The sequence below is a fragment of the Dendrobates tinctorius genome, unplaced genomic scaffold (assembly GCF_039654945.1).
Source record: "Dendrobates tinctorius isolate UK_male_01 unplaced genomic scaffold, ASM3965494v1 ptg000093l, whole genome shotgun sequence".
NCBI lineage: Eukaryota > Metazoa > Chordata > Amphibia > Anura > Dendrobatidae > Dendrobates > Dendrobates tinctorius.
This window is the reverse complement of record NW_027361761.1, coordinates 5,571,387-5,597,147: the sequence shown is the minus strand read 5'-3', so window position 1 is coordinate 5,597,147 and position 25,761 is coordinate 5,571,387. Positions and strand designations below refer to the sequence as shown.

Below are 25,761 nucleotides of genomic sequence, written 5' to 3'. Positions count from 1 at the left end.
GGCTGCACATCCAGTTGGAAGAATGTCTCAAGTGGGGTACCACAGGGCTCTGTCCTGGGCCCTGTATTGTTCAACATCTTTATCAACGATTTAGATGAAGGAATTGAGGGTAAACTGATTAAATTTGCTGATGACACAAAGCTAGGAGGGATAGCTAATACTAGAGAAGAGAGAGAGAGGATTCAAAAAGATTTAAATAAACTGGAGAAGTGGGCAGCAACTAACAGAATGGTTTTTAACAGGGAGAAATGCAAAGTACTACATCTGGGCAATAAAAATGGAAAAAGCATATATAGAATGGGAGGAATAGGGCTAAGTGACAGCACATGTGAAAAAGACTTGGGTATACTAATAGATCACAGACTGAATATGAGTCAACAGTGTGATGCAGCAGCAAAAAAGGCAAATGCAATTCTAGGATATATTAACAGAAGCATACAGTCTAGATCACGTGAAGTCATTATTTCCCTCTACTCCTCTTTGGTCAGACCTCATCTGGAATATTGTGTCCAGTTTTGGGCACCACATTTTAAAAAAGACATCAACAAACTGGAGCAAGTTCAGAAAAGAGCGACCAGAATGGTGACCGGTCTGCAAACCCTGTCTTATGAGGAAAGGTTGCAGGATTTGGGAATGTTTAGTTTGCAAAAGAGAAGACTGAGAGGAGACTTAATAGCTGTCTACAAATATCTAAAGGGCTGTCACATTGTAGAAGGATCAACTTTATTCTCATTTGCACAAGGAAAGACTAGAAGCAATGGGATGAAACTGAATGGGAGGAGACACAGATTAGATATTAGAAAAAACTTTTTGACAGTTAGAGTGATCAATGAGTGGAACAGGCTGCCACGAGAAGTGGTGAGTTCTCCTTCAATGGAAGTCTTCAAACAGAGGCTGGACAGATATCTGACTGGGATGATTTAGCGAATCCTGCTTTGAGCAGGGGGTTGGACCAGATGGCCCAGGAGGTCCCTTCCAACTCTACGATTCTATGATTCTATGATTCTATGATTTTTAACAATTCCAGTTATTTTCATAGTGTTTTTCTTATTACATTGTAAGTCTACAGCCTCACTGTATCTGTCTCTTGATGACCCCCTGTAGTGCATTAATCCCTAAGGCCCTTTGTTCTCTTCTGGGAGGCAACTTGTTTGACTACCCCTGGACAAGGAAGGGGGTGGGGGGAAGAACGGCAGCTGGACAAGTCAGTTCCGGTAGAGACAAGATAGTGAAAAGGCTGCATTTCAGAGAGAAGGACCCATTTTTATCCTCTGGTGCTAGAGTTGTGGAATCTCGTTTCCCTGGACATTTTATCCTGATACTGGACTGCATTCTTATTCTGGACTATCTTATCCTTTGTGTGGTGGACTGAATATGGACCTTTTCGTATTTTTACCTGAATAAAGGTCTTGGAATTGTTCACTCTTCGCTTGCTCTGTTGATTGTGTGATACCAGAGAAGGACCCCGTGACAACTGGTGGCAGCAGTGGGATCAACAGAGCGTCACCCAATGGAGAACCACCCACAGAGTGAGTACAGAAATTGGACTGTATGCAGTTTACAGGAGAGAGCCAGAGACCTGGGCCTGAACTACCAGGGACTGACTAAAGAGGCCTTAATCGATCTACTGGTGGGCACTAGCCCGGCCACCTCCTCCCAGATGTCTGAAGGACGAGCACTAGAGACAGGGATCCCCATCCAGAAAAGCCAGTGGTTGGTGTGGTATGAAGAAGAGATGGCGGTTCTGGGCTCCGGCGTCTCTCAGGAGTACAAGGAGGAGGCTGCCCGCCGGGCACAGCGGAGACAGGCAGCAATGGAGCTTGAAAAAGGGAGTAACGCAATGTGGAGTGTAACCCCAACAATCCGGGAGCCTGTATGGATCACCCGGACAGAGTTTAAGCCATTTGATGAGGCTTCTGGAGATGTGGAGGGGTTCTTCAAAGACTTTGAGCAGCAGTGTGCTGTGATGGAGGTGCCCCACTCTAGCTGGATGCGTTTGTTAGTGGGCCTCCTGAACGGAAGCTTGGCGGAGGCTTACCGAACCATTGATGCACTGTGGAATCGGGATTATAACATTGTAAAGCGGACTATCCTGGATTACCATGCTATCACCCCAGACTCATATAGGGCCAAGCTCCGAGACCTCCCATGCACCACGGGGGGATCGTTTAGGATGTATGCACATAAGATGTCCGAGGCATGTCGGAGATGGCTGGAAGCAGAAAACACCTTTACTGTGGAAGATGTTATACAGGCGTTCCTTATAGAACAATTTCTTGCCAAGTGCCCTGCAGAGGTACGGGAATGGGTCCGGAAGCGCACACCGTGTATCGTGGATAGAGCTGCAGCCCTGGCCGATGAAGCCCTTACTATCCGGCAGCAATGGAGGAGGCTTCTGGACAATGAACCACGGCCTGCTCCCGCGCCCCGTCCCCCTCCAATTATATCTGCCCTTCCACCTAGTTGCAAGCCAATGACAATCACGCCTCACAATCCTAGGCCCCAACAGTTCCGACCACGACCTGGGGGTATCACAGAGAGGAGGTGTTATGGGTGTGGGCAACCTGGACATTTGCAGTCTGGCTGTCCCTCCAAGATTCGGAGGGAGCCCCACCTCGTCCAGTGCATCTTGTACATTCCACCACACCTGAGGAAGAGCTACCACCACCCCCACCAGAGTGGACCACCGACCACGGCACCATAGATACCCCTCCTGGAGTGTACGGACTCCGGCCTCTGTCCTTTAGCTACTCAGAGCAATGGCAACGCCACCTGCAGGATGTCTTTATTGATGGATACAAAGTGTCAGGATTTAGAGACACGGGGGCATTCTTGACTATCGCTGACCCCCGTGTGGTTCGACCCGAGGCAATTTACCAGGGTCCGGGAATTCTCATTGTCCTGGCGGGCGGTGCCCACAAATATATACAGTGAGCTTCTGTGCGTTTGGATTATGGTTGTGGAGAAAAACTGTGTTGGATTGGAGTTATGGGAGGACTTCCTGCAGATATCCTCCTTGGGAACGACATTGGGGAATTACAGTGCCAATTTGTGGGAGCAGTAACCCGACTACAAGCCCTTCAAGCACTACGTCATCCGGACCCCACCGGGGAGCAACCACCACGAACCGCATCAGAGTCGGTAAGCAATACTTTCGCTGCTACCACATTGGGAGAGTCTTGGGACAGAGAGGAGTTTAGGAGAGAAATAGAGGGTGACACTATCTTAGCAGCCCTTAGGCGAAAGGCAGAAACTGGGCACATGGGAGATAATGGGGATGGCTTCACTCGAGAAAACGGACTGTATTATCGTGTAACAAAGGGCAGTGACCAGGGCAACCCTGATGCACCGACCAGGCAACTCATTGTCCCTCAGAAGTACAGGACACAGCTACTTCAACTGGCCCATGATATCCCCTTGGCTGGGCATCAAGGGAGAAAAAGGACTGAAAAGAGACTCACCCAAAGTTTTTACTGGCCGGGCGTCTCGCAGTCGGTAGCCCATTATTGCCGCACCTGTGATGTGTGCCAGCGAATGCGGCATCCAGGAGCTCGACATAAGGTACCCCTGCAATCCCTACCCATAATTGAGGAATCATTTCAACGTGTAGCCGTCGACATCATAGGTCATCTGGCCCACCCCAGCAGGTTGGGGAAAAAATATATCCTGACCGTGGTGAACTATGCCACTAGGTATCCTGAAGCTGTGGCCCTGTCCAGTATTACAGCAGTAAAGTTAGCCGAGGCCCTTGTTACCATCTTTACCCGGGTAAGGTTTCCTAGTGAAATATTGTCGGATCAAGGCACTCAGTTCATGTCAGATCTGGTCCAGTCCCTATGGCATACCTGTGGTGTTCGAGCCATTCGCACCACCCCATACCACCCGCAGACCAACGGACTATGTGAACGCTTTAATGGAACCCTAAAAAATATGCTGAGGGCTTTTGTTGACGTTGAAAAAGACTGGGAAAAGTACCTGCCACATCTCCTCTTCGCCTATAGGGAGGTTCCCCAAGAGTCCACAGGGTTCTCTCCCTTCGAACTACTGTTTAGCCGGAAGGTCCGTGGGCCTCTCACTCTTCTGAAAGAAAATTTGGAGGGAGACATCTCAGATACCGGAATGCCCATCGTTCCCTATGTTCTAGAGCTCAGAGACCGTCTCGCCCAGCTAGCTACCTTCGCTAAAGAACATCAGCGAATGGCCCAGTCCAGACAAAAAACCTGGTATGACCGTAATGCCAGGAACCGGGAATTTATGGAAGGACAGCAAGTGCTCATGATTACTGCTTCCCCTGCCAACAAGCTTCAAGCAGTGTGGGAAGGCCCTTATCAGGTTGTCAAGAAAATTAATGACACTAACTATGTTATTGCCCTGGACTCTAGTGGTCGACGACAGAAAACCGTCCACATTAACATGCTGAAAGACTACCTCGACCGATCTCTGCCTGTTCTAGCTGTCTGCCACCCCCCTAGTGATACCGCCAACGACGAGTATCTCCCATATCTCCTCCAGGCTGCCCAAGCGGGAGGATCACTGGAACAAGTGCCCCTGGGCTCCCATTTATCGGATATACAAAAGGACGATATTGTCGCCGTACTAAGGCCGAGGGCCGGGGAAAACTACTCTCACCAGTCACCATGTGGAAACCCCCGGACAACGCCCCATCCAGCAGGTTGCCTACCGGGTTCCAGAGGCTGTTCAAGGCATGATAAAGAACGAACTGGAGGAGATGAAACAACTGGGAGTTATTCAGCCATCTCACAGTTCTTAGGCCTCTCCTGTCGTCCTGGTCCCCAAGAAGGATGGTACAACACGATTCTGCGTTGATTACAGACGACTAAATGATGCCACCAAGAGTGATGCTTATCCCATGCCCAGGATTGATGACCTATTGGATCGTCTGGCCAGTGCCCAATTTGTGACCACGTTAGACTTGAGCAAGGGGTACTGGCAGATACCCCTAACGGAGGACGCTCGGGAGCGCTCAGCCTACATTACTCCATTTGGGCTTTATGAGTTCCTGGGAATGCCCTTTGGGATGAAAATTTCCCCCGCTACTTTCCAGAGACTGGTGGATCGACTGTTACAACAATGTCAGGACTTTGCCTGTGCTTACTTAGACGACATCGCCATTTTTAGCACAACCTGGGAGGAACATCTTAAACACTTGGGCATAGTGCTGGACTGTATCCTTACTGCAGGACTGACCATTCGCCCTGATAAGTGCCAAATAGGGATGGCTGAGGTGCAGTACCTCGGGCATAGAGTAGGGGGTGGGACACTAAGGCCTGAGCCTGCCAAGGTGGAAGCCATTTGCAACTGGTGTAGACCCCAGACTAAAAAGCAGGTACTTGCGTTTTTAGGAACTGCTGGTTACTATCGCAAATTTGTTTCTAATTTCAGCACCTTGGCCAAGCCCCTAACCGACCTGACCCGCAAGAACATGCCTAGGAATATGACGTGGACGATGGCATGCGAGGATGCCTTTTCAGCGTTAAAGACTGCCCTTGTCACTGCTCCTGTCTTGGCTGCCCCGGATTATAAACGCAGGTTCCTCGTGCAGACAGATGCATCCACCTTTGGGATTGGGGCAGTACTTAGCCAAGTGAACGCCGCCGGAGAAGAACATCCTGTTGCTTTTGCCAGTCGGAAACTACTGGATCGGGAAGTTGCCTATGCCGCTATTGAAAAGGAGTGCCTTGCCATCGTATGGGCGCTAAAAAAATTGCAGCCCTACTTGTATGGCAGAGACTTCACAATTGTTACAGACCAAACCCCCCTCACATGGCTGAATCGCGTATCAGGGGACAATGGAAGATTGCTGCGGTGGAGCTTGTCCTTACAACCCTACAGCTTCTCCATCCAATACAAGCGGGGAAGCCAACACCAGAACGCCGATGGACTGTCTCGACAAGAAGAACCATAGGCTCCCCAGGCCGACCTACCCCTGCCACTGTACAAGGAATTATAAATAACTGAGCAATGTGGACTAAAGTGAGCAGGCCAGAGGTCTGTGTAGACCTCATGGCGTGCTCACTTATTATGGGGGGGGAGAGGTTGTGATGGTGTGATATGTTATGTGGATGTCATTTTTTGTATATTCCTATTTTTAACAATTCCAGTTATTTTCATAGTGTTTTTCTTATTACATTGTAAGTCTACAGCCTCACTGTATCTGTCTCTTGATGACCCACTGTAGTGCATTAATCCCTTAGGCCCTTTGTTCTCTTCTGGGAGGCAACTTGTTTGACTACCCCTGGACAAGGAAGGGGGTGGGGGGAAGAACGGCAGCTGGACAAGTCAGTTCCGGTAGAGACAAGATGGTGAAAAGGCTGCATTTCAGAGAGAGAAGGACCCATTTTTATCCTCTGGTGCTAGAGTTGTGGAATCTCGTTTCCCTGGACATTTTATCCTGATACTGGACTGCATTCTTATTCTGGACTATCTTATCCTTTGTGTGGTGGACTGAATATGGTCCTTTTCGTATTTTTGCCTGAATAAAGGTCTTGGAATTGTTCACTCTATTTGCTTGCTCTGTTGATTGTGTGATACCAGAGAAGGACCCCGTGACACCCCCATTGAATAACATCTGGCCCCTCGCCCTCCCCCATGTATATCATCCGGCACTTCACCGCCGGTGTATAACACCTAGCCTCTCATACCCGGTGTATAATATCTGGTACCTTACCCGCCCTCCCTCCCTGATGTACAACATCTGGCACTTCACCCATGGTGTATAACATTTGGCCCTTCACCCCCAGTGTATAACGTCAGTACATCACCCACTGGTGTATAACATCCGGCACCTCATCCCCGGTTTATAACATCTGGCCCCTCGCCCCCCCTTATATAAAATCCGGGCCTTCACCTCCGGAGTATAACATCTGGCCTCTCGCCACTTTGAATAACTTCTGGACCCTTGCTCCTGGTGTATAACATCTGGCCCCTCACCCCTCCCCTGTATATAACTTCCAGCACTTCACCCCCCCCGGTGTATAACAACTGGCCCCTCACACCCAGTGTATAACATCCGGCACCTTGCTCCGCCCTCCCTCCCCGGTGTATAACATCTGGCACTTCACCCCCAGTGTTTAATATTTGGCCCCGATGTATAACATCTGACTCCTCACCCCCTGGAGTATAAAATCTACCCCTTAACCCTCCCTCCCCCCTCGTATATAACATCTGGACCCTCACCCCCTGGTGTACAGCATCTGGCCCATAGAGTCCTGGTGTAAAATAACTGACCCCTCACTTTCTGGTGTATAACATCCGGCCCCCCGCCATGTCGTCTGCCTTTACTATCATGTAACAGAGCGACTGCTGGTGCAGCGCTCACTGATACCAGCGCGGTCCTGTAATAGGAGCCAGTGGGGTAACAGGTCCATTAATTACACCTCTCCTCCTGAATCTTCCCCATCACCTGTGAGTAATATTACTGAGAAGTGGAAGGAACGTCAGCAACTCAGCCAAGAAGTGGAGACCCCGTAATGTTACAGAGCGGGGGAAAGAGTGCTGAGGACAAGAGGGCAGAAAGTCACCACCACTTTGCTGACCCTATAACTGCAGAGTCCAGACCTCCTCTGGTATCATCACAGACACTGCGTCCCCCCTGGGAGCTTCATGACCAAGCACAATGCTGAGCGTCGGATGGGGTGGTGTAAAGCCACCACCTCTGGACTCTGGAGGAGACGTGTTCTGTGCAGAGTGTGAAGTCTCCACCATCAGTGATGGTTTGGGGAGCCATGTCATCTGCTGGTGTAGGTCCACTGTGTTTTATCAAGACCAAAGTCAGCGCAGCCGTCTACCAGGACATTTTAGAGCACTTCATGCTTCCCTCTGTTGACAAGCTTTTTGGAGATGGAAATGTCATTCTCCAGCAGGACTTGGCCCCTGTCCACACTGCCAAAAGCACCAATACCTGGTGTACACACAACAGTATCACTGTGCTTGATTGGCAGCAAACTCGCCTGACCTTAACCCCATAGAGAATCTATGGAGTATTATCAAGAGGAAGATGAGAGACACCAGACCCAACAATGCAGACGAGCTGAAGACTGCTAACAAAGCAACCTGGGCTTCCATAACCCCTCAGCAGTGCCACAGGCTGATCACCTCCATGCCATGCTGCATTGATGCAGGAATTGATGCAAAAAGAGCCCGGACCAGGTATTGAGTGCATTTACTGATCAAACATCTCAGTAGGACAACATTTCAGATTTTACAATCATTTTCCAAGCTGGTGTTATAAACTATTCTAATTTACTGAGATAATGACTTTTGGGTTTTCATTGGCTGTAAGCCATAATCATCAACATTACCAGAAATAAACCCGTGACATAGATCCCTCTGTGTGTAATGACTCTATAGAATATAGGAGAGTCACTGTTTGTATTGAAGAACTGAAATAAATTCACTTTTTGATGATATTCTCATTTTGTGAGAGGCTCCTGTACATTACCAAGTCACTGAAAAAGTTGAAAAGTCACAATTAGGGGCATTTTTGGTTAATATTTTATATTTGTTTGTGGTAATAAACACATAAAACCCCATTAATTGTAACTTTCCAAATTTGTTCCTCTTCTTAAGATTCGTTTTTGCAATTTTTTTTCACAAGACAAGGCGCATGGTGTCAGACCGGTGACATTACTTCCCTTTTTATTGTATTCTCATACATGCTTCAAAGAGCTTCCAAAAGCATGTCCTGTGGGTGACCGTCCTGGGGGTGTCGGGCCGCATTCAGGGCCGTTGTTACTCTCTTTCCATATAGTCTCAGCACATAGGAGGAAACTTCTTGGCTGGATGATTTATATGCCATGTTCACCACTTCGATAAATGTGGCATATTTTTCAATCTTACAATACTAAAGCGTCTCTTCGAATATTTTTTGCTTTCTTTTGAAGCTTTTAGCTCCAAAAAAATAGTAAAAAAAAAATCCCCTTTTACACATTTTGTTATTAACCATGAGACAAACCATTAAAAGAAAGCACAGTTTAGCATTTGGCATCTTTAGCCCTTTAGTTTGATATGTAACATGGGGTAGTTCTATATTTGTTCATAAAAGGACGTTTCCACGGCAACCAGAATGAAACCATCCCTTCTTTACACTGCAGCCTGCACTTTGTGGGTGCTTATAGGTATTTTGTACTACATACATTTTCTTCATTGTCGGCTGTCTGGATGTTTCTTTATGTCAGCTCCAACTCTTGTCTCATCACAAGGTAAAATTGGCATCTCTGTTAATTAACCCCCTTGCTTTACACTGCAGCACTACTTTTTCAAAGTGGCCGCTCCGCAGAAAGTCAGTGCAATGGGAGCTAATTCAGCAAAAATAAAATGATTATAAACAAGAATCTAAACCACTTGTGATGCTTAGGGGAATGAGGCTCGATTGCAGGGTTGGGATGGTCGACTTTATAACATTTAGGGGCAATTCTCATCTGCGGAGTTTGTTTTCTAATTATCTGCAAAAAATTGCAAATTATGTTTCATCATCACATAGAAAGAACAGGAACCGCAAAATCCAGCAAATGTAATAAAGTTGCAAAATGTTATGGAACCTGACTGCCACCTAGGTAATAGATTATGGACTTTAATAACCCTTCACATTCATGTCACATGCATCTGGGTAATCTAAAGGGTTATTATCATCTTCATAAATGTTTTTTTTTTTCACACAGAGCTTGTCAGAAAAAGCAATTTTTCAATTTACAGCGTATTAAAATTTTCAACCATTCTCGAGATATTAACACTTTTCTTTTGTTTCCATGTCGTTGCTTTGGAGACCGACCACCGCTGCTAGACAATAGAACACGTGCAGTGCTTGCAAGCTGTTTTCTGTTGAGCTTATAAGCATCGCTTTGAAGCTGGCCAGGATCACTGGAGCTCGCTGTTACCTCCTAATCCCTGCCAGCTTCAACATAGTGGTTAAACGCTAAACAACAGTGGTGGTCGGTCTCCTAGGCAACAAGTTGTAAACAAAAGAAAAAAGTGTGAACATCTCAAGAACGGTTGCAAATTTTAAGAAACAGTAAATGGCAAAAGTGCTTGTTTTTACAAGCTCTATCCAACAATAGCCATTTCCGAAAATGGAAAAAAATAAAAATAAACCCTTTAAATGGACTCCAAACCTAAAGTTTCTCCATTTATCCACTCCCACTTTAGAGGTTGCCCATAAACAAAGAGTCTAAACAGTACTGTGCTGTAGTCACCAACACAAGTGGATCTCAATGTCGTCCTCCGGACATATCTCACAGGCGATTCCCAAGTCCGAGCAGATCAAGGTGTAGACAGAAGAGAGCGCTTCACCTACAAAGGAAACGATGAGTTCATTTCAGAGCTATGGAAAGAATGTGATACAATTATCATCTACTTCCGTCTATCGATTCGTTAGCACATTGAGCGTTCTGTGTGTTTCCCTTTTTATCTCCCCAGTAAAAGGAAAGTTCAAATAAACATTTTCATACTAAATCCATAGAATCCATGACACCAAACGCTATAACTGAGGAGCGCTTAAAGGGCCGGGACCTCTGAAATTATCAGTAGTAAACTACATCTGTGTGTCTTGGGGTTGAGTCTAAAGAGAGTGAAGTAACTTCTATGATTCTATGAGAGTGATACAATTTTCTTTTCCAGATTAGCTGCTAACATTTAGGATAGCTTCATCCGGAATTTTTTTGAACCATGAAAAAGGAAAAATGAGATGATATTTTCAAAAGGATGCAACTTTTTTTTTTGGAGACTTTTTTTCTACTTGGATGTCTATTAGAGCAATGCAGCTCTTCAGTCTTGGAAGGATATGCCCGAGTTGCTAACAGGAGGCTATAATGAAGAGATAAGTTATAGCGAATTATAAAACTCTAAAAGGACTATGTTCACACTGTTCTGTCCCCACGAGGCGAATGGAGGTGTAGTTGATTGGGGCCGGGAGAGATTCCTACCTTCCGTTTCCTCAATGCAGAGCAGACAGGACCATGTTGCTGTTCAGCGTCCGGAGAGATGATACACACCAGGGATTGTGAAGTCCAGACTTGTTTATTTGGAAATCTGGACATACAGCATATGATTGGTAATGCAGTACTTCTCCAGAAATGCAGGTGTAACAACAAAGGTGGTACAGCAAAGTGTGAGCAACGAAGTGTGGTCGAAAAACTGATGCCTTTCACAGCTCGGTACAAGCATGTGAAAGAACTGGGAGCGCAGGTGGTCTTCTCTTCCATCCTCCCAGTGGATGGCCATGGAACAAGGAGGTGGAATAAGATTCTGCAGGTGAACAACTGGCTACGTCGATGGTGCCGTCAGCAACGATTTGGATTTCTGGATCACGGAGTGAACTACTTATACGATGGACTACTTGCTAGAGATGGGGTGCACCTTACGAAGACTGGAAAGCATGTATTTGGAAGTCGTCTTGCTACACTTGTAAGGAGAGCTTTAAACTAGAACAACATGGGAAGGGAAGCAAAAGACCAGAAAAAGCCATACACCTGACAAATGCTATTGAGAACTCTGCTATTAGAAGTGGAAAGGAAGAACAAAGACGAAAGAATCTAATTAATAAAAATATTGGAGAAAGAGAAACCAATCACAAACTAAAATGTTTCTATACTAATGCACAAAGCATGGGCAACAAACAAGGAGAATTGGAACTACTAACACAGGAAAAGAAATATGATGTCATTGGAATCACTGAAACTTGGTGGGACGATACACATGATTGGAATACAAGGATAGAAGGATACAACTTATTTGCAAGAAACAGACTTGATAAACGAGGAGGAGGTGTCGCATTGTATGTTAGAAACGCGTATATCTGCACAGAGATTGAAGCTTCAGAGACTGGGAGTTCTGTGGAAACTGTTTGGGTAAGAATACAAGGACAGAACAATGGAAAGGACACCATTGTAGGCATTTACTACAGGCCGCCTGTGCAAGCCGAAGATATGGATGAACTCTTTATGCATCAAATGGCTAAGTTCTCCAAAAAATATGACATAGTTGTCATGGGAGATTTCAACTATCCAGACATTTGTTGGGAATCTCTCTCAGGCAAAACTAACAGGTCAAGGAAATTCTTATCCTCTCTTGCTGACAACTTTATCTTCCAAAAGGTAAAGGAGAAAACAAGGGGAATTGCTACCTTGGATCTAATCCTTATAAACAGGGAGGAAATGGTTGAGGAGGTAAAAGTGGCTGGGACCCTAGGAGGTAGCGACCATGCTATTTTAGAATTTTGGATAACTAGAGGCGGAAGACCTGTGAAGACTCAGACGTTAAGGTTAGATTTCAGAAAGGCAGATTTTAAGGGATTCAGAAAGAGAATTGGAGGGATCCAATGGCTGGATATCCTTAAAGACAAAAATGTCCAGGAAGGATGGGAAATCTTGAAAAATGAAATTCTCAAAGCACAGTTGTTAACAATTCCGAAAAGAGGGAAGAATAGGAAGCATTTAAGGAAACCAGGATGGATGAACACAGAACTTAAGCACATGCTAAAAAGGAAGAAAAAAATGTTTATAAAATGGAAAGAGGGAGGCATATCTAAAGAAGAATATAATGCTGTCTGCAGAACCTGCAGGGCACAAATCAGATTATCTAAAGCTGAAAATGAATTGAGGCTTGCAAGAGATGTCAAAAGCAATAATAAAGGATTTTGGGGATATGTCAAAAGTAAAAGAAAAGTCAAAGATGCTATAGGATTTTTACAGGATGAAAATGATGAAATGGTAAGACAGGATGTTGAGATGGCTGAACTTTTAAATTCCTATTTTGCATCTGTTTTCTCTCAGAAAGGAAATGTAACATCAAGTGTTCTTCACTGTCCTATTAAGGGAATAGAAGAATCCAGGATATCTATAAACAGAAAGTTAGTGAGGAAACACTTAGCTAACCTAAATGAATTCAAGTCTCCAGGTCCAGATGAATTACACCCCAGAGTACTGAAGGAGATAGCAGAAGAAATTTTTGAACCTCTCTCCATAATCTTTGAAAATTCTTGGAGAACAGGAGAAGTGCCAGAAGACTGGAGAAGAGCAAATGTTGTTCCTATCTTCAAAAAGGGGAAGAAGGTGGACCCAGGCAACTATAGGCCGGTGAGTCTGACTTCTATACCAGGAAAGATCTTTGAACAAATTATTAAACAACATGTATGTCAATACCTGGATAAGAATGAAGTGATTAAACAGAGTCAGCATGGGTTTGTAACTAATAAGTCATGTCAGACTAACTTAATTTCCTTCTATGACGGTATCACTGATTGGGTGGATCAAGGAAATGCTGTAGATATAGTATATCTTGACTTCAGCAAAGCATTTGACAAAGTCTCTCATACGATCCTTATTGAAAAAATGACTAAGTATGGAATGGACAAGGCAACTGTTAGGTGGATTCATAACTGGCTTAGTGATCGGACCCAAAGAGTGGTCGTAAATGGCTGCACATCCAGTTGGAAGAATGTCTCAAGTGGGGTACCACAGGGCTCTGTCCTGGGCCCTGTATTGTTCAACATCTTTATCAACGATTTAGATGAAGGAATTGAGGGTAAACTGATTAAATTTGCTGATGACACAAAGCTAGGAGGGATAGCTAATACTAGAGAAGAGAGAGAGAGGATTCAAAAAGATTTAAATAAACTGGAGAAGTGGGCAGCAACTAACAGAATGGTTTTTAACAGGGAGAAATGCAAAGTACTACATCTGGGCAATAAAAATGAAAAAAGCATATATAGAATGGGAGGAATAGGGCTAAGTGACAGCACATGTGAAAAAGACTTGGGTATACTAATAGATCACAGACTGAATATGAGTCAACAGTGTGATGCAGCAGCAAAAAAGGCAAATGCAATTCTAGGATGTATTAACAGAAGCATACAGTCTAGATCACGTTAAGTCATTATTTCCCTCTACTCCTCTTTGGTCAGACCTCATCTGGAATATTGTGTCCAGTTTTGGGCACCACATTTTAAAAAAGACATCAACAAACTGGAGCAAGTTCAGAAAAGAGCGACCAGAATGGTGACCGGTCTGCAAACCCTGTCTTATGAGGAAAGGTTGCAGGATTTGGGAATGTTTAGTTTGCAAAAGAGAAGACTGAGAGGAGACTTAATAGCTGTCTACAAATATCTAAAGGGCTGTCACATTGTAGAAGGATCAACTTTATTCTCATTTGCACAAGGAAAGACTAGAAGCAATGGGATGAAACTGAATGGGAGGAGACACAGATTAGATATTAGAAAAAACTTTTTGACATTTAGAGTGATCAATGAGTGGAACAAGCTGCCACGAGAAGTGGTGAGTTCTCCTTCAATGGAAGTCTTCAAACAGAGGCTGGACAGACATCTGACTGGGATGATTTAGCGAATCCTGCTTTGAGCAGGGGGTTGGACCAGATGGCCCAGGAGGTCCCTTCCAACTCTACGATTCTATGTCTCTCCCAGGTGAAAGTGAAACTAAGAATGGCTGCAAAGAGGAAGAGAAGCCCTGAACCTTGACCCGGAAGTGAAAGGCATGTAAAAGAATTAATTAGCTGCAGGCTGCCATACAGAAAAAGGACCAGCAGGTGGCAGTAGAGCAAATGCAGGACTAGATTAGACACAGCATGAAAAATAATACAGTCTATGAAACCATATAAGCATAACTTAGACGGAGCAGCACACACACCTGCTTCCTTTGCAGTAAAGAAGCTGCTTAAAAATGTCATGATCCAGGCCAGGTTTTAAGTCCTGATCCAGGCCGGGTTTTTAGTCCTGCTCTCTCTTTCCCGATCTGGTCATGTCAGTGGTTAACTTTTCTCTGCCTCGCTCTGGTGCGTGGTTGGCTATTTCTCTCCACTGCATCCTGCAGGCGGTGCCAGTTATAGTTTCTGCCTGGCGTGAGCAGCTGACTCCATGTATACCCTGATTTGTCCTTCTGCTGTTGCTGACTGTTCCCATGTCTGTTTATTCCCCGCTCCCCATCCAGACTCAGTGTTTCCCATTCGTGTTTGGACTCCCTGGTGCTTGATCCGGCTTGGACCCTGATCTGCATCTTGTCTCTTGCTTTTGGTATTTCCGCTCCTGACCAGCTCTGACCTTTATGGCTTGCTTCTGACCCTGTGTTTGTGTATTCCTTCGGTACTGTGCTGCAGCCTAATACTGACCTGGCTTGTTTGACTATTCTGCTGCCACCTGGTGGTGGCCTCGCTCCTCCACTGCAGGTCTTGCTCTGGTAGTGTTCAGTCCTCCCTCCACTCTATTGCCATCTAGTGGAGTTTGCATTTACAGTTTTTGCTGCGTTATGGATATTCCCATGTGGGACATTCATAGTATATCCATATGGGAGCATGCTTGGCTAATTTTTGAACTCCAATACAAGGTAACAGAGACTCATGCATACGCAAATCATTTTGCCATCACGAACTGGCCGCGACTGACATTCGTTTCCAAGATAGATGTGGGTTCCAACAGTAGGATTTCGCATTTGTAGGGCATTTATGGCATAACCTTGGGGTGTTTTAAGGGATATATCCACCTCTGCAGGTTGAAGCTGAGGTGCAAATATCTCAGAAAATAAGGCTACAAGAACAGCCCAGCTCTGCTGTGTTACACTGGCTTTGTAAACTCCATTCATTTCTATGAATAATGGAGACACAGTAGCGCAGTCGCACTCAGTGTAATTGCTGGGGAGCGATTGTCCCTTACTGATAACTACGCACCATTTAGACTTTTTCTTTCATATTTTAAATTCCCTTAAACTTCAGGGGAAAAAAAAACTTTGAACTTTATTCTTAATTTATTCTTCACTTGGAGATGGAGGATATTTTAAGGTTTGAGACGTTTTGTGGAATGTAACCGTTCAGGAAAGGATTGTTTAGCAAGAGTGGCGGGTATTTGCACAGGACGGGTTTGTGGTTAACACTAAATGTTGTAATAGGATTCGTTACCATGCTGATTCCTTCCTTGAAAGACAACAATACATTTCCAATGAGCAGATAGAAATCATAAAAATAAATCTGCAATATAAAGTCTAGGAAAAAAAAAAGATTAGTGTGTTACAGTCGGGGAGGTGTATATGGTGTTACACTGTGTCTGGCTGTGATATTTTACAGTCGTAGAGGTGTATATGGTGTTACACTGTGTCTGGCTGTGATGTGTTACAGTGAGGGAGTTGTATATGGTGTTACACTGTGTCTGGCTGTGATGTGTTACAGTCAGGGAGTTGTATATGGTGTTACACTATGTCAGGCTGTGATGTTACAGTCAGGGAGGTGTATATGGTGTTACACTGTGTCTGGCTGTGATGTGTTACAGTCAGGGAGATGTATATGGTGTTACACTGTGTCTGGCTATGAAGTGTTACAGTCAGGGAGATGTATATGGTGTTGCACTGTGTCTGGCTGTGATGTGTTACAGACAGGGAGCTGTATATGGTATTACACTGTATCATGCTGTGATGTGTTACAGTCAGGGAGGTGTACATGGTGTTACCCTGTGTCAGGCTGTGATGTGTTGCAGTCAGGGAGGTGTACATGGTGTTACCCTGTGTCAGGCTGTGATGTGTTGCAGTCAGGGAGGTGTATATGGTGTTACACTGTGTCAGGCTGTGATGTGTTGCAGTCAGGGAGGTGTATATGATGTTACACTGTATATGGCTGTGATGTGTTACAGTCGGCGTCGGGGAGGTGTATATGGTGTTATAGGGTGTTTGGCTGTGATGTGTTACAGTCGGGGAGGTGTATATGGTTTTATAGGGTGTTTGGCTGTGATGTGTCACAATCGGGGAAGTGTATATGGTGTTACACTGTCTGGCTGTGATGTGTTATACTAAGGGAGCTGTATATGGTGTTACAATGTATCTGGATGTGATGTGTTACAGTCGGGGAGTTGTATATGGTGTTACACTGTGTCTGGCTCTGATGTGTAACAGGGAGTTTATGGTGTTATACTGTGTCTGGCTGTGATGTGTTATACTAAAGGAGTTGTATATGGTGTTATAGGGTGTTGGGCTGTGATGTGCAACAGTTGGGGAGTTATATATTGCGTTACACTGTGTCTGGTTGTGATGTGTACAGTCGGATAGTTGTATATGGTGTTACACTGTGTCTGGCTGTGATGTGTTATACTCCAGAAGTTGTATATGGTGTTATAGGGTGTTTGGCTGTGATGTGTTACCGTCCAGGAAGTGTATATGGTGTTACACTGTGTCTGGCTGTGATGTGTTATACTCCAGGAGTTGTATATGGTGTTATACGGTGCTTGGCTGTGATTTGTTACAGTCAGGGAGGTGTATATGGTGTTACACTGTGTCTGGCAGTGAAGTGTTATACTCAGGGAGTTGTATATGGTGATATACTGCATCTGGCTGTTATGTGTTACAGTCAGGGAGTTGTATATGGTGTTACACTGTGTCTGGCTGTGATGTGTTATACTCCAGGAGTTGTATATGGTGTTATACGGTGCTTGGCTGTGATGTGTTACAGTCAGGGAGGTGTATATGGTGTTACACTGTGTCTGGCAGTGAAGTGTTATACTCAGGGAGTTGTATATGGTGATATACTGCATCTGGCTGTTATGTGTTACAGTCAGGGAGTTGTATATGGTGTTACACTGTGTCTGGCTGTGATGCGTTACAGTCGGACAGTTGTATATGGTGTTACACTGTGTCTGGCTGTGATGTGTTACAGTCAGAGAGTTGTATATGGTGCTATAAGGTGTTTTGCTGTGATCTGTGACACAACAGTAGGTGTATATGGTGTTACACTCTGGCTGTGATGTGCTATATATGAAAGAGAAGATGGATGGCACTCCTAGTTATTTTATTGTTAAGTGCTCAAATAGGAATCCACCCCTTATAAGAAAATACAAGACCTTGGCACTCCCTTAGAAATGTAGCGAGTATATTTATTCAATTAGCAATTCAAAACCATCCACATGATGTTTTTGTCTTAGAGAGGCCAACCCTTTGTCAGATGCTATAATCCATACAAAGCAATGCAAAAAAAGAAACAACGTATTTGTCAGAAATTACAAATATGAAACAACATCATATAATACTTTTTCAGATAATAAACATGGTGGAAAAATGTAACAACACAAATTTCCTCCTTGTAGAAATGGCTGCATATATTTCCAGGTAAGCCTATACAGCAATACATCACAAATTGTAATTATATAGCAAGAATAGCACTGCTCAGAAAATTAAAATTACAAGACTGTTAGGAAAATGGTCAGACTGCATGTAATATATTGCTCTACATATGTAAAATGTCTCATGGTGTCCTCTAGTATACTCTTATATGGGAATGAGGGGGATGAATATTTAAGGACATCTCAGAAAAAAATCTGAAGAAATACTTTTTTTGTGACACAACACAGTCAGGATACAGAAAGTTGTGTATGGTGTTACTGTATCTGTCTGTGATGTGCTACAGTCAGGGCGTTGTGTATGATGTTACACTGTGTCTGGCTGTGATGTGTTACAGTCAGGGAGTTGTGTATGATGTTACACTGTGTCTGTCTGTGATGTGTTACAGTCGGGGAGTTGTGTATGATGTTACACTGTGTCTGTCTGTGATGTGTTACAGTCGGGGAGTTGTGTATGGTGTTACTGTATCTGTCGGTGATGTGCTACAGTCGGAGAGTTGTATATGGTGTTACACTGTATCTGTCTGTGATGTGTTACAGTCGGGGAGGTGTATATGGTGTAACACTGTGTCTGGCTGTGATGTGTTACAGTCGGGGAGGTGTATATGGTGTTACACTGTGTCTGGCTGTGATGTGTTACAGTCAGGGAGGTGTATATGGTGTTACACGGTGTCTGGCTGTGATGTGTTACAGTCGGGGAGTTGTATATGGTATTACACTGTGTCTGGCTGGGAAGTGTTACAGTCAGGGAGTTGTATATGGTGTTACACTGTCTGGCTATGATGTGTTACAGTCGGGGAGGTGTATATGGTGTTACACTGTGTCTGGCTGTGATGTGTTACAGTCGGGGAGGTGTATATGGTGTTACACTGTGTCTGGCTGTGATGTGTTACAGTCGGGGAGGTGTATATGGTGTTACACTGTGTCTGGCTGTGATGTGTTACAGTCGGGGAGTTGTATATGGTATTACACTGTGTCTGGCTGGGAAGTGTTACAGTCAGGGAGTTGTATATGGTGTTACACTGTGTCTGGCTATGATGTGTAACAGTCGGACAGTTGTATATGGTGTTACACTGTGTCTGGCTGTGAGGTGTTACAGTCGGGGAGGTGTATATGGTGTTACACTGTGTCTGGATGTGATGTGTTGCAGTCGGGGAGTTGTATATGGTGTTACACTGTATCAGGCTGTGATGTGTTACAGTCGGGGAGTTGAATATGGTGTTACCCTGTGTCAGGCTGTGATATGTTACAGTCGGACAGTTGTATATGGTGTTACCCTGTGTCTGGCTGTGATGTGTTACAGTCAGGGAGTTGTATATGGTGTTACACTGTGTCTGTGATGTGTTACAGTCGGGGAGTTGTGTATGGTGTTACTGTATCTGTCTGTGATGTGCTACAGTCGGGGAGTTGTATATGGTGTTACACTGTATCTGTCTGTGATGTGTTACAGTCGGGGAGGTGTATATGGTGTTACACTGTATCTGTCTGTGATGTGTTACAGTCGGGGAGGTGTATATGGTGTTACACTGTGTCTGGCTGTGATGTGTTACAGTCGGGGAGGTGTATATGGTGTTACACTGTGTCTGGCTGTGATGTGTTACAGTCGGGGAGGTGTATATGGTGTTACACTGTGTCTGGCTGTGATGTGTTACAGTCGGGGAGGTGTATATGGTGTTACACTGTGTCTGGCTGTGATGTGTTACAGTCGGGGAGGTGTATATGGTGTTACACTGTGTCTGGCTGTGATGTGTTACAGTCGGGGAGGTGTATATGGTGTTACACTGTGTCTGGCTGTGATGTGTTACAGTCGGGGAGGTGTATATGGTGTTACACTGTGTCTGGCTGTGATGTGTTACCGTCGGGGAGTTGTATATGGTATTACACTGTGTCTGGCTGGGAAGTGTTACAGTCAGGGAGGTGTATATGGTGTTGCACTGTGTCTGGCTATGATGTGTAACAGTCGGACAGTTGTATATGGTGTTACACTGTGTCTGGCTGTGAGGTGTTACAGTCGGGGAGGTGTATATGGTGTTACACTGTGTCTGGATGTGATGTGTTGCAGTCGGGGAGTTGTATATGGTGTTACACTGTGTCAGGCTGTAATGTGCTACAGTCGGGGAGGTGTATATGGTGTTACACTGTATCAGGCTGTGATGTGTTACAGTCGGGGAGTTGTATATGATGTTATACTGTGTCAGGCTGTGATGTGTTAGGCTAAGTGCACACGTTGCAGAAAATTTCTGCTCAAAAACCTGAATCCCTTCCCAGAAACTGCACCTATTTTTTCCGCGGGATCGCGAAGTCTCGCGGTCATTCGCGCGACGTGATCGCGAATTACCGCGAGACATCGTGATCCCGCGAGAATGGACGTCATCGCGGGCATTTTCGCAAAGGATTACTGGGAACAAGAGCGTGGAGAGAGGCGGGAAGGCTGCGCGGGACGTCGGAAGGTAAGAATAACACCATTTTTTATTTTTTTAATTATTTTTTACATTTTATCTTTTACTACTGATGCTGCATAGGCGGCCTCAGTAGTAAAAAGTTGGTCACACTCGTCAAACACTATGTTTGACGAGTGTGACCAACCTGTCAATCAGTTCTCCAAGCGATGCTACAGATCGCTTGGAAAACGCTAGCAATTCTGCAAGCTAATTACACTTACAAAATGCTAGTTTTTCCGCGGGAAAATCGCGGGAATTTAATATGCGATTTTCCGGCGGAATGGAATTCCGGAATTCTCGCGGTAATTTCTGCGAGAGTTCCAGTACCTGTGAACTTAGCCTTACACTGTATTAGGCTGTGAGTGTACAGTTGGGGAGTTGTATATGGTGTTACACTGTATCAGGCAGTGATGTGTTACAGTCAGGGAGTTGTATATGCTGTTACTCTCTTCTGGATGTGATGTGATCCTCCTCCCGCCTCCTCATGGCTCACTCCTTATAAACACACCCTGTTTGTGTTCTGTTTCTGGCTGAACATCCAGCCTTGCTGCTTAGCCCAAACTGACAGCCCCAGGAGGCTCAGCTCGGAGTCTGGCGGTACTACAGGAAGGTACTGTACCCATCTCTCACTCTGCCGATGCCTATGTGAACCCTGACATCTTATTGTTATTCTCCTCCATTTCCTTCACACTTCAGTTCCATCTCACCAAGGCAGCATCCACTTCCAGACACTTGTTGTCTTCATGTCCCTCGCTCCTGGGTTGTATGTTTGTTTCGGCGTATACACACTGCTGCATTGTTATAATACTCATATGTCATTTTAAGATGTTCTGGGGCAGTTGTGGTCCGGACATAACAATGTGACTTTAAACAATATTTTTTATTGACATTTTCTCCATTGCTATGTTGTTTTGGGGGAGTTTCAATAAAAACTACAAGTTTACTTTTTACAGATAAACTGTAGATAGTCTCTATCCAATGTGGTGGTCCTCGGTGGCTGTGATTTTAGGAGGTCTTTCAGGGATCTTCTATCCAATTGCCCACTTTACCTGTTGCCGAAGAGTGGGGAAACTTGTCAATGTCCTTCTTATTTCCTGCACAGTCCTAAAGACATTGCTGAACAGAAATTGGGGAGGGTTGCGGACCCCATTTCGGCACCCCTTCTGAGATAAGATGGATGGCTTATACTCAATAAATGATAACTAAATTCCCTTCTTAGAGGAACATTAAATCTAAAGTCTGCATTGTCTTTGATATCTTGCAAGCTATTGTTCCCTGTTACCATCCATTGGAGTCTGACTAGAGGCTGACTGTAGTGTTTTTCAATGGCAGGAGTTCCTGCTCCCATGATCATTACTTTATCTCACATCTTTCCAGAACTGAGAGCCTCCAGAGACCTTTATACACAGAGAGCTGAGAGTATCAGATCATCTTATAATACAAGGTTTATATGGTGTCAGCCACAAGACAGAAATTCTTTAGGATTAACCCATCGCAGGTCTGTCTCGTATCTGGGAACCCACTGGTTGCATTGTGTTCATATAGTCGTATGCAGAGGGACAGATAGGACATTTCTGTCAAGTCCTTAAAGGGGAAGTCACTAAAATCCAACACAGCCATATAATCATGCCTTCCAACATTGGAATCTCATCATGAGATATGTTCAGCTCGCAGATCACTGAATCTCTAAAAAAAAAAAAAAATGGCGGGGGGGGTTGAAAGATATTTTTTGACAGTTTGGGGAAATTTCTTTGCAGAATACCGAAATACCATACTTAAAATATCCTATAGTTTAGGCTTCAATTGACAGGAGGAGTTGTCCCTCATCTCTTCTCAGCTCTACACCTGTCTTGTTACTTAGTGTCGCTGAATAATAGATGTCCCTATACATAACAGAGCATATATTCCATTCAGGAGCATGGGAAAGCTGGGGCCAGCAATGGTCACTATATTAGTTAACACGCAACCTCCTCAGAAACAAATCTAACTAATACATTTTAGGCAGGCAATGTGATTTCTTAGTAGAAATTGGTTCAAGAAATTTTTAAAACAATTTTACTTCAGAGGTTGAGGTGCTTCATACAGATATATATATATATATATATATATATATATATATATATTATACTTTATATGTATAATATGATATTATACAGACTATATATGCTCAGATGTAACCAACATATAATGTTGAGTTACTGTATACATACATTACGTATCCTGTGTTATACCCCAGAACTGCACTCACTATTCTGCTGGTGCAGTCACTGTGTACATTACATGACTGATCCTGAGTTACATCCTGTATTATACTCCAGAGCTGCACTCACTATTCTGCTGGTGCAGTCACTGTGTACATTACATGACTGATCCTGAGTTACATCCTGTATTATACTCCAGAGCTGCACTCACTATTCTGCTGGTGCAGTCACTGTGTACATACATTACATTACTGATCCTGAGTTACATCCTGTATTATACTCCAGAGCTGCACTCACTATTCTGCTGGTGCAGTCACTGTGTACATACATTACATTACTGATCCTGAGTTACATTCTGTATTATACTCCAGAGCTGCACTCACTATTCTGCTGGTGCAGTCACTGTGTACATACATTACATTACTGATCCTGAGTTACATCCTGTATTATACCCCAGAGCTGCACTCACTATTCTGCTGGTGCAGTCACTGTGTACATACATTACATTACTGATCCTGAGTTACATCCTGTATTATACTCCAGAGCTGCACTCACTATTCTGCTGGTGCAGTCACTGTGTACATACATTACTGATCCTGAGTTACATCCTGTATTATACTCCAGAGCTGCACTCACTATTCTGCTGGTGCAGTCACTGTGTACATACATTACATTACTGATCCTGAGTTACATCCTGTATTATACCCCAGAGCTGCACTCACTATTCTTCTGGTGCAGTCACTGTGTACATACATTACATTCCTGATCCTGAGTTACATCCTGTGTTATACTCCAGAGCTGCACTCACTATTCTGCTGGTGCAGTCACTGTGTACATACATTACTGATCCTGAGTTACATCCTGTATTATACCCCAGAGCTGCACTCACTATTCTACTGGTGCAGTCACTGTGTACATACATTACATTACTGATTCTGAGTTACATCCTGTATTATACCCCAGAGCTGCACTCACTATTCTACTGGTGCAGTCACTGTGTACATACATTACATTACTGATCATGAGTTACATCCTGTATTATACCCCAGAGCTGCACTCACTATTCTACTGGTGCAGTCGCTGTGTACATACATTACATTACTGATCATGAGTTACATCCTGTATTATACCCCAGAGCTGCACTCACTATTCTACTGGTGCAGTCACTGTGTACATACATTACTGATCCTGAGTTACATCCTGTATTATACCCCAGAGCTGCACTCACTATTCTACGGGTGCAGTCACTGTGTACATACATTACATTACTGATCCTGAGTTACATCCTGTATTATACTCCAGAGCTGCACTCACTATTCTACTGGTGCAGTCGCTGTGTACATACATTACATTACTGATCATGAGTTACATCCTGTATTATACTTCAGAGCTGCACTCACTATTCTGGTAATGCACCATGCACAGGCATTGTATTTTGCTTAGGTAATCCTTGTGAAATCTTCTGAGGATGTAATATGGCCATGATCTATTTCTGTGCTCCTTTTGGCTTATTCCCTATCATTTATATATAATGACTGACACCAGAGACGTGCCGACTATACATCTCTTTCTGAGTTTTAGTAACTTTACAGAAATGTTTCTTGAGTTTTGTGCCAGCTGAAGAATGAGATTTCCCACAACAAGCTCTGTTCTGACACTAAACAAGCAAGTTATTTATGTTTAGAGTTTTGCTCTGAAGCCTGCAGAACTATGAGTTCAGCTCTTGAATATTTGGGTACATCCCTACGATTAGTGTTTGTTCAGGTTTTCATGCTGCTGAATTTCGCCATGATTCCTGCACCTCAGCTCACTTGCGTTTTTTATGCGTTTTTGTACTTGTTTTTGTTGTTTTTTTATGCATGCATTTTTTCCCAATAAAGTTGGTTGAAACCCAGTCAGCAGAGAAAACAGGAAGTTGCCCAAAGGAAAGAGTTCAGTAAAGTAAATACATAGAATAGTGATACTGCAGATAACTAATATCACAACCCCCAACATGTTATAATCTTTAAATCCTTTATTGCTGCCTTTCATGTGGCACTAAAAGGTGTTTTTAGCCTAATAAATAAATAAACACAAATGATGTGGGGTCTCCCCTATTTTTGATAACCAGCTGCGGGCTGAAATTATCAGGCTGGGATATTGGCCCCTTCCCAACCTAAAAACACCAGCCCTCAGCCGCTCTAGAATTGGTGGATTACATTATATGTGCCAATTCTGGCTTTTCTCGATTGCCCTGCTGCGGTGGCAATCGGGGTAATAGTGTTGGGGTTGATGGTAGCTGTGATTTGTCACAAATCACAGCTGGCGCCCAGCCCTTGGGTTAGTAATGTTATGGCACACAGCCTTCGACAGGCTCAGAAACTCAGCTAAGTCATTTATTCACTAAGAATTAATTTTATTTGTAACCCGCTCAATAGAGACTGTGTTCAGGAGGTGCTGGGAGATGACGACAGTTCATGCAGTGACCGTGCTGCTCTTTGTGGTGTGCACAGGCTCCTACTCCTCCAAAAATGACAGGAATTCCATCACCCTTCATTAGAGATCAGATCCTAATACTCTGATAATATTGACGTATTGATGGAGCTGAGGATGGGGAGCGTTCGTCCAATATAAACCCTTATTAATACAGTCTTTACACAGTGGACCTAAGATTTAGGAATGTGAGAGGCTGTCCTGTAGCCACAATCGAGACAACCTTCTCGGCCCCTTTGGTGTTTATGGGACAGTCAGAAGTTGTCTGCTCTGGAGAGCCCTCACCTATACATTACACAAAACATTCCCCCCTACAGTATTAAGATGTTGCCATATACTATAAAGCACAAAACAATACTTTCCTACAGGGTATAATACATCATGTAAAATAGTACTCCCATACAGTACCCATATAAGACGTGACGCCATACTCATACTTATAATACTCATCTATATTACCCACAGTCTATGCCATTCTATACAGGACTGATACTCCCATACAGTACCCGCATGATACTGTGATGATACA

The 25,761-nt window shown here is 44.2% G+C and overlaps 1 protein-coding gene and 1 long non-coding RNA gene across 5 annotated transcripts in view; one reads left to right on the top strand and one right to left on the bottom strand.

The window, feature by feature from the left end:
* Positions 1 to 8,165: 8,165 nt before the first annotated feature.
* LOC141098530 (uncharacterized) overlaps positions 8,166 to 25,761 on the bottom strand; it is a 55,955-nt gene continuing 38,359 nt past the window's right edge. For all 4 annotated transcript variants that reach the window (XR_012234271.1, XR_012234272.1, XR_012234270.1 and 1 more), the window contains 2 exons: positions 10,212 to 10,308; positions 8,166 to 9,464 (listed from right to left, as the gene is read on the bottom strand). This is a non-coding gene — a long non-coding RNA (uncharacterized lncRNA). The remainder of the gene's footprint in view (positions 9,465 to 10,211; positions 10,309 to 25,761) is intronic.
* Positions 21,076 to 25,761, top strand: part of PAQR8 (progestin and adipoQ receptor family member 8) — a 40,852-nt gene continuing 36,166 nt past the window's right edge. The window contains exon 1 of the mRNA XM_073586408.1: positions 21,076 to 21,169. The gene's annotated coding sequence lies outside the window, so the exon portion shown is untranslated. The remainder of the gene's footprint in view (positions 21,170 to 25,761) is intronic.